Below are 10,360 nucleotides of genomic sequence, written 5' to 3'. Positions count from 1 at the left end.
GCTACAGATCACGTAGGCCGTTTGAATTATATCGCGGTAGTTGTCTCAAGCAGGGAGCTTGGACTAGAGTTTATAAACAAATGAATGACTACAGGTGACGGCATGTTATCTTAGCCTACTTTTATTGTATACATCATCTTTAGCGTCTCTAGTCTGATCACATTCCTGTAAGCAATCTGGTTGACCTCTTTAGTTTTAGTCTTTTATATATATGGACTAACATTCCATATTTTTATTATGTAAACACTTACACTTAGACTTTTGAAATCAGGGAAATACTTAGGCTTTTAAAGTTGTTGATGGAGTGATGCCCTTTGATTAATTTAATTACTTACAAGATTACCTCACACCTGTTTTGATGAACCTAGTCTGATTTTCTGCAATACTGGTAAGTTGTTTAAGGGATCACTGTTGCCTTTAGAGTATTCAGTCGTTTAGTACCTGTGATGAAGGTTTAGGTGTCTGGCTTTTGTGAGGTAACAATTAATGAATAGTAACGTGTAGTAAACCAAGATTACTTGGCACTTCGTCACAATATATATATATATATATATATATATATATATAATATATAAAATATATAAATACTATATATTATATATATATATATATATATTATATACATATATATTAGTCTATATATAATATATATATATATATATATATATATATATATATATATATATATACCTACTACCAAAATGTAATGACAAGATTTTCAGAGAAGCTGTGGAAAATTTTTCACTTAATTAAGGGCCCTTTCACACTATGTCGCACGTAAATGCGACACGATGTCGCACCCACATGCGGCTAGCAGTCTACTATTATTCTAATGTACCTTTTCACACTCGGTCCGGCATCGCATTACAGCCGACAGGCCCCACTGGACATGTCCGATGCTGCACCAAGACGCGATTGCAGTTGGCCATTTAGTTCAATACGTGTCTTCACACTACGCGATTGTTTCCTGCATATACATGCGGCAGCAGTAGACTTACACTGCTCCTGGTGATCGGGTCCATTGGGTATTGAAATCATTAGAGGGATACAAATAGTGTTATTCCCGTTGCTGAATAACCACTGGTTCCATGCAACGAAAAAACACCATACAGTAATAACAATAATAAATATTGTTATTGGTAAATAAGAAAGAACTAGAGGAATGGATAGCTTGAGTACTGAGAAATGATTTACTAAATGATTTGTTGTTTTGTTTCATTTAGGTTACAAATACGTTTTGATACTGAAATTATTAGGTTATCGGCAAATCATTTATATAAAAGAGGGCTAAAAGCTTTTGATTTCGAAAAATATGATTTTTTAAGAAGTTTTTATAGTTAACACTTACGTTTTATTCACTTTACTTAATGAAACAGAAAGAGATATGAATTTTTTTTTATATCTAAGTAAAAGACTTGTTTTTGAGATAGATATAGCAGTTTATACTTTTGACAAATGGAGATGTTTCAGCTAACACTTGTTGCTTTCATTTATACTTTTTGATTTCTATATGGAAAAGCAAATTTACAAGGAAAGGTGCATACTATTTCTTCTTACCTGATGGTAACTGCCAGTTGTTGAGCTGGCGAAATACCATCTCTGAATGTCGTATTTCTTTTAGCTATATCCGGTTCAGCCCGGGCCATTGCCACTTCTATTCTCCTGTCATCTGAGCTAGTGCATGACTCTACTTGCCTAAAAAACATGTTAAGTCTGTTGTCAGCAAGAACTCCCTTGATTTCAGAAAGTTTGAGAAGGGCTACATCTTTTGGCTTTAACACTGGTACATTCTGAGGAATTGCTACTGGAGTGTTTATTGAATAAAAGAATGGATTGGCATTATTAAAGGGATAAGTAGGCTGTGGTCCAAGGAAAGGATTGGGTATTACAGTCTGTTGACCTTGCCGCAAAATGAATGGGTTTGATTGACTGGTATGAGGGTTTTGACAAGAGTTACCTGATGATGGATTAGGTATAGGTGTGGATGGTTGTGTAGGAGGTTGTACTACCACTGCAGGGTTAGGTGGTGTTGATGAGACATTTATGGGTATTACGGGCACTGTACTTGTGATAGTAGTTGTGTTTTGTGGTGGGTACTTAGTGTTCGTACGAGGCGGTATTGGGGGTCTGTATTGTGGGGTTCCTCCACTCACTTTTGGACCCATTTCTGCAAGATTTGGATGGAATAACCAATAGATTGCCCAGTTTCCAAGTACAATTTATAATCCTCACTGAGTGTATTTTACTATGGGTTTCAGAGAGTGCAAGCACCTTTTTGTGCAATAAGGAGATTTTCCTATAGTGTATTACACCCAGTGCCGTAATTTATGAGTATCATGAATCACTAATTGTAAAGAATAACGACACTTGTCTCTGTAACAAGAAGCAAAAACTCAATTAGCCAGAAATGGATACCAACACAACAGTATAAAAAGCTCCACCTACCTTTTCCCTTCGTCTCCCTCCAACCCCTAATTCTTCCTTCCCTCACCTGCCCCCCCCCCCCCCCCCACATCTCTCTCTCTCTCTGAAAAACGCTTCAGTTTAAACTTATTTTGTGTGATTTTTTTCTATCTATCTACCTATCTAATAATTTTCATTGTTGTCTAATGATCCACTCGGTTGTTACCTGCCAGTTGACTGATTTATCATCTCTAATCTCTCTGGTGGTAGTGCTGTAAATGTTATTAATGAGAGAAATCTGAATGTATGGTGGAGTAGTAGAATGATAGACACTATGACTGATGGTAAAGCAACGGTTAACCTTGTGTTTGGTTACCTTCTTTGGAATCCTCATTTGGACTCAGGGCCACTGCAACACAGTGTCTGTATGAATATATATGTATATATATATTCGCGGAAAATTCGCACGTTCGTGGTATTTTTCTATGAGAAATATCCACAAATTCCTGTTTTTTTTATCAATTTCATCATAAAATGCACTTTTTGTGATAAAACTATTGAAAATACCAAGTATAAAAATTTTATGTAAATGGCATTCTTATTGCATTTTTCATAAAAAAACCTTCAAATATTGACTATTTTGCATTTTTGGTGTCATATTTCTTCTGCCAGATGAGCGTCGTAGGTATCGTAACCCTTGAAATAATTTCTGATGAATATAACTGAAAACCGCCTTAACCTCAGAACGTCATAAGCCAAGCCCGTAGTAACCCAGGGACTGCCTGTATAATATATATATATATATATATATATATATATATATATATATATATATATATATATATATATATATATGTTTCACCCCTCCTTATTCCCTAAACTACACAAACTGGGAACTCTTACCTGTTGCCAACGGTGCCCTGTCTGCAAGATGTCACGAGGCTTATTAAGACTGCGTAAATATAGAAAAATACTATTTATTTCCCAAAGAAATTGGTTATAACATAGAACAAAATGATTAACAAGTCATAATGGCATAAACACCTAAATTTACCCATAAAGAAACCAGTAAGATAACATTCTACACTCCTGACTAAGGTTACACTCCCAAACCCAAAAATGTCATAACGTCTCGTATTAGTCAGGTTAGAGAAACCAGTTTCTAATCAACCATGGAATTGGACTCATCTGTAAGAAAGACAATAGGTATAGAAACATATCCCCCACATCACTCTTTTCAAAGTATTCACGTAAAGAGGGTATTTCACACTTCTCTCTCTTTTCAAAAGGTAACAGTTTTTCTAAGTTTTTATAGAATGTGTCCTACCTTTACGATGGGCATTTTCTCCCGACACTCGGAGCAACCACTTGATTTATTCTCGTTCGTCTCAAAGAATGCGTCCTCCTCAAGTACCCTGAACTAGTAGGCCTGTAATACGCGTACAAACGAACGTACATGCCTCACGATCGGGGGAATGATCTCTGAGTCAAGTTGCTTGTTCAGCAAATACCTTTTTCTCCAAGTGAACTTGTACTGCACCACCTCTTGTCTCTAAGCGAGGAGAGCTATGTGACTTCACTATCATTATATGACACTTTAAACATATTATTAGCCATTCCCCCTCTTTTCACCTACTAGAGGAGCTCGGCTACCCCTTCCTAGCTCCCGCCTAGCCACTAGACACACAAGCGTCTTACAATATAGGCAACTAATGCACAATGTATCAATTTACCACACGACTTAGAGCCACCTCCGTTGCCGGAGCACTTGTGCTTCGCCGAATGCATAAAAGTTTAAGAACTCCAAGCACACAAATGGCGATCAGTATAGCGCCTAACATGATCATTACTATTGGTATAGTATAACGGTCATCGAAAAAAAAAGGTTCATCTTCGCGGCGGGACTGTAACGGTCTCCACTGTAGGCGGGATTCGAACCGTCTTATGGCTTCCATGTAGGTGTTGATGAAACACCTTGATCGACGAGTTGTAGACACGCCGACTAAGTACCACAAAGAAATCAGAAAGAATTCTGCAGGAACCGTCAAACAGCTGGGATCCCTGTAGAACGAGCGAATTGTTGTAGACGCAGGTCGAGTACATAACTCGAAACAACTCAGCATGCGCCATTATTCAGCATCTGCGACCCTCGTCAGTGTATCCAACACCCTCCCGTCACGAAACTGTAGATTCGACGTTTTCTACTGAAGTAAACGTGGTCACCACCCCGTTATTCTATGCAAGTGCTACTCGCACCCGCCTCATCAAAGACTGTAGACTCCTGATTTATCCCAGAAATTATATCGAAGACATCTCATCCTTTGCCAAGGCAGTCCACAAAAATGCCATTCGTGTGTAGACTTGACTCAACCTCTGGTACTGTAGAACGAAGTCGTCCCCCTTGCCCTCCTCACGTAGAGTTGGGAATTCTCCAAAGTCATTGTGTGTCCGTATTTAAAAGGTCTACATGGTCATAAAATAACTAAAGTCTTGTTTTACCCCACAAATTCGTCATTAATTAATATACTCAATCTACTAATCAAATATTTAAAAAAAATTCCTCGCTAAACCAAATATAATCTTTACCTATTGAATTCTCACAAATAATCCCATATCTGACAAACACACTATCAAAAGAGAACCCATAAAGTCTAACAGCAAAAACCCCTTTATGGTTTATATAACTAGCCTCCATAAAATATAATGCCGAACACCCCTTCTATCCAACTCACATACCCTGACAAATTATATCTTCTATCTAAAAGAAAAATGCTATTTAGAGCTTAACCCTCATTGCAACATCTCTCGTAAGAAAAGAAAAAAAAATTAATAAATAAATAAAAATAAGATAATACAACAATAATAAGTGAACTTTCCCCTCCCCATTACACAGCGCACATAAGAGAAAAGAAAAAGAAAACTGTCAGTTGTTTAATCTTCTCGGACGACGTTAAGAAAAAAAAAAAAAACATATATATAATTCAACATCTTTCCCAAAACGGAATGTGTACCGTTACAGAATCTGCTAGCACAGCAACCCTATCGACCAGAAAAGACCAGAAAAAAAAATTCCCTTACATGACACGTTCTCGTGAAATGCCATAATCAGCATCTACGAAAACAGTGCAAATCCCCGAGTAATCAATTCCAAAGGGAAGATTCGCAACCGGACTCCTTACAGCAACCTTAGCAAAAAAGAAGCCCACCTATGAACACGTCAGGTGCTTCGCATTGCAGCATATTCAGACTCGCGACGCTAGAAACTCGTGACTCACAAAAAAAAAGTTTAGTACTGAACTTCGTAAGCACACTCCGCAGAACCATCTCATCATATATAAATCATCATCTTAATAATAACACCACTCCGGTGATATAAATAATTCCTCTATTTAATTACTGACCCCACACCAAAAAAACCATCCCGTTTCTCAGCTAAAGCAAAAATTTGCCGAAAAATATTAACCCCGAAATCTTATGACAAAACGCCGCAGATTTACATATAATAAGAAAAAAACATTAGAAGGAAACAAAGGAGAAGGAAAAAAAATGAGAAGCCATTCTGTCACCAAATCACAAAAACAGATAACAAGAAAAAAAGGAAAAATAAATGCAATTGCGCGACCATATATTAATTGCCACAAACAATTCTTTTCAATTTCGAGATATGTGTTAGCCTCGACTGACCTGTTCGTTCATTTAAAACTACAAACCTATTTCCAATTTTCTCTTCAATGACTTTAAAAGGACCTTCAAACTTCGGGCCTAGTTTGTAATTTAACTCATTTCTCACGTTAAGTTTTAAAAATACCTTATCACCAACATTGATCTTGGGATCAGATGATTTACTAATACTCTTCTGAACCATATCTCTGGTTGTGGATTCGAGATTACGGCTGAGACGTGGGTGTCTCTCTCTCACTGTGGATATCAGAGCTTCAACCGTATCCTCCCCCTGGTGAGGCGTAGTTAGCAAATCAAATGTGCCTCGCGCTGGATAACCAAACAAAGCTTCAAATGGGGACATTTTAATTGAATCACTAACCATTGTATTAATGCTATGTCTAACAACATTAATATATCTGTCCCAATTTCTATCATTACCACCTACTGTTTTTCTGAGCGCTTCGAGCACTTTCCTGTTTGCTCGTTCACACAACCCATTAGCCTCGGGTCTGTATGGAATAATTGTTACTTTCTGTATCCCCATGACTTCAGCTAAACATTCCAAGGTTTTGTTCACAAATTCCCTCCCATTGTCGGTTAATAGAACTTCGGGTGAACCATATCTGCAAACGATACCATTGAAAAACGCTATGGCTACTTCTTCGGCCGTTTTATGCTTAAGTGGGAAAATTTCTACTATCCTTGTAAGTTCATCTATTATCACTAGCAAGTACTTGTTCGCATATCTAGACTCACAAAAATTCCCTAAGACATCCATATGTATTCTCTGAAAAGGTCTACTCAGTATAGGATACGATCCTAATTTGCATGACGATGTCCTAGCAGGCTTACATGCGTTGCACACCGCACAATTCCTTAAGAAATTTTCCACATCTTTACCCATATTTTTCCAAATGTATTTAGCACGAACCTCCTCATCATATATTTTTTCTATTCCCAAATGAGGACTACCGAACCTGCAATGAACTATATCTAAAACCACTGGAATTAGGACTTTTGGAATTACGATCTGTGTCGTATCTCCTTTATTTTCACTGGTTCTCAACTTATATTTAATTTTCCTAACCAATAGATTACCTTCTAACTCCAAACCCGAAAAAGGCAAGCTATAACGTTTCCTGACTAACTCCCCTCTCAGAAATGCTTTCGCATCTGCTAAAATCTCATCTTCATCTTGCCTTAGCTCTATAAGAGGTATATCCCATTGTATGGTTTCGCTAGTGACCTGCGCGACTTGGAAACCTTCCGTGTCATGAAAACTCCTGCTGAGAGCATCAGCAACAACATTAAATTTGCCCTCTATATATTTGAGCTTTGCATCAAAATCTCTGATAGTTAAAAACCATCGAGCTCTTTTGGGCGACAAATCGGGTTTATTAAAAAGATCGAGTAATGGTTTGTGGTCTGTAAGAACTTCTACTTTATTCCCCATCAGTAACATTTTAAAATGAACTAAGCTCGACACTATTGCAAAGGCTTCCTTATCTATGGTGGCCATGGACTTCTCGTTGCTGCCTTTTGTCCTGAACTTCCTGCTATAAAAAGCTATAGGATGAAATTTCCCATCAAACTTTTGCATAAGGCAAGCACCTATACCTTCCTGGCTTGCATCAGTCACTAATGTAAAAGGTTCCTTAAAATCTGGATACTTCAAAACCGGGGGATTCATTAGCGCGTCTTTGAGCTTTTGAAAACTCTCCGCCTGGGGTTCCTTCCATTGAAATTTAATGTCTTCCCGCAACACATCAGTTAGGGGAGCTGCTATGTTAGAAAACCCTTTTACAAACCTCCTAAAGAAACCGGCGATACCCAGGAATGACTTAATCTCTTTCTTTGATCTAGGGGTGCGAAAATTCGCTATTGCTTTGACTTTATCGTCATTTACTCTAACCCTTTCCTTAGATATGACGTGACCTAGATATGTGATCTGCTTTTTCAAGAACGAGCACTTGGCTAGCTTGATTTTCAACCCCCTCTAATCTAAGCTTCCTAAGTACTTCTGTAAGCACTTCCAGGTGTTGCGCGATCGTGTCCGTTGCGATCAGGATGTCATCCATATAGTACACAAAAACATTTTTGCCCAATAACCCGTGCTAAACTGTGTTCACCAACCTGGTAAAAGTCATCGGACTGCCCGATAAACCGAAAGGCATTCGCGTAAATTCATAGTGTCCCTTGGGCACTGAAAAGGCGGTATATTCCTTGCTACTCTCGCTGAGAGGGACCTGTAAGAAACCTTGCGCCAAATCAATTGAGCTATAAATATTATGTCCCCAAATTTCGACAAAAAGATCTGGTATGCACGCGACTGGGTAGCGGTCAGGGATCGTTTTCTCATTTAAACGTCTAAAATCGACGCATACACGGACCAAACCGTCTTTCTTAGGTACCGCTAACAAGGGAAAGTTGTAAGGAGACACGCTGGGTCTAATGATTCCTTCTTCTTCCCATCTATTAACCTCTTTCTCTACCTGTTCTCTGATTTTGAAAGATATGCGATATGCAGGAATATAAATAGGTTTTGTGTTACTCTCCAAATTTACCTTATGCTCTAACATAGTCAACCCCAATTTATCACCTACCTTGCAAGGCTACCGTATCCCCAAATTCCGCCAAGAGCCCGCTTATCGCTTCAACGTGTTCGCTATAATCAGCATCAGCTAAATGTTCTCTGAATGTTCGTTTTCTTGATTGTATTTCTGCCTCCAAAAACTCAGGTTTCCCCTCTACGATAGCCACAGAACCACTATCACAATTCCAGTCTTGGAAATCCAATATATATGTGTTTTTCTGGTATCTCCTAGCTGTATCATTACAGTTTAACAACTCCAACCACGTAACCCCATCCTTGGATACACTGTTCACCAATGCCGTGCTAACAGCTCCTCTGAGCTTTTCGCTGTTTTCAATAACACACACATCTATGGGTTTTCTCATTTCCTTCAATTTAACTTTTACCATAATCTTTGAACCTGGTAGTAACATAATATCTTCAAATAAAACACCTCTATATTTGTGGTTAGTATCTCCCCTTGCCACTGCCCCATACAAATTACCACCCTCAGTATCATCCCCAGCATTGTTAGTATCAGAAATAACATCCATATTAGTATCATCACCACCATTGTTATCATTGTTACCACTATGAACTCTGATAGAACCCCCGTAATCATCTCCCATATCACCAACGTGTGTTTTAACATTACCTTTCCCCATATCACTCGTATCACTGCCATTAATACCACTGAGCACCTCTCCTCTTTCAATAACCTCCATGTATTAGGGCTTGTGCCTTGTATGATAAGGCGCCCTATGAGGTAATGTTAGACTAGCGATAAACTTACGCTAAGTCGGTTGGTATTGCACTTCCATCATCAATGGAGTGGTCTGGGGGTTTGTAGATCACTTACGAAGTCAGTATTATCTTGTTAGTTATTACGACGATGTGTTAAACTCATGGTGAGGAGGTTCTTGTAGAAAACACTAAGTATAAAAAATTATATATTCTTCTGAAGTTTTACATGGTGAAGATCAGATATGATTGTACAAGTCTTCTAATAACGATAGCTTGATCGCTTCTGCCAATGATGATGGCTAATCCTATTCCTCTACATGATAAAGCTTAGGTAAAGAGGTACAGGTCTTCTAATGACAATAGCTAACTCTGTTCCCCCTGTCTACCATCTCTGTTACAAGTTATGAAGGAGCAGACAGTAGTTCGAACATATGAACATACATACAAATGACATAGTTTCATACGAACACACAATCAAATGAGACACGCTACAGATCACGTAGGCCGTTTGAATCATAGGTCGGGGTAGTTGTCTCAAGCAGGGAGCTTGGACTAATGTTTATAAACAATTGAATGACTACAGGTGACGGCATGTTATCTTAGCCTACTTTTATTGTATACGTCATCTTTAGCGTCTCTAGTCTGATCACATTCCTGCAAGCAATCTTTTATATATATGGACTAACATTCCATATTTTTATTATGTAAACACTTACACATGTCCTCCATTCTATTCACGTCCTCATATGGTATGAGATAACCCATTTTCCCGATTGTTATCCCATTAGCACCCGCATGGATCGAAATCTTGTGTCTTCTACAAGCAGGATGACCCAACAAGATTTTATTACCTAACGCAATTCTTTTTATTACCAAAAAAGGTTCTGTTCACACTCTGTCACCGAGAGTAAACTGTATTTGAACACAACCCAGGGTGTTTAATCTATGGGCTTGTACATCACACACCGTCTCCGTAGA

This window comes from Macrobrachium nipponense, chromosome 2 (assembly GCF_015104395.2).
Source record: "Macrobrachium nipponense isolate FS-2020 chromosome 2, ASM1510439v2, whole genome shotgun sequence".
Lineage (NCBI taxonomy): Eukaryota > Metazoa > Arthropoda > Malacostraca > Decapoda > Palaemonidae > Macrobrachium > Macrobrachium nipponense.
The sequence above is the reverse complement of the archived record's forward strand: the minus strand, read 5'-3'. Positions refer to the sequence as shown.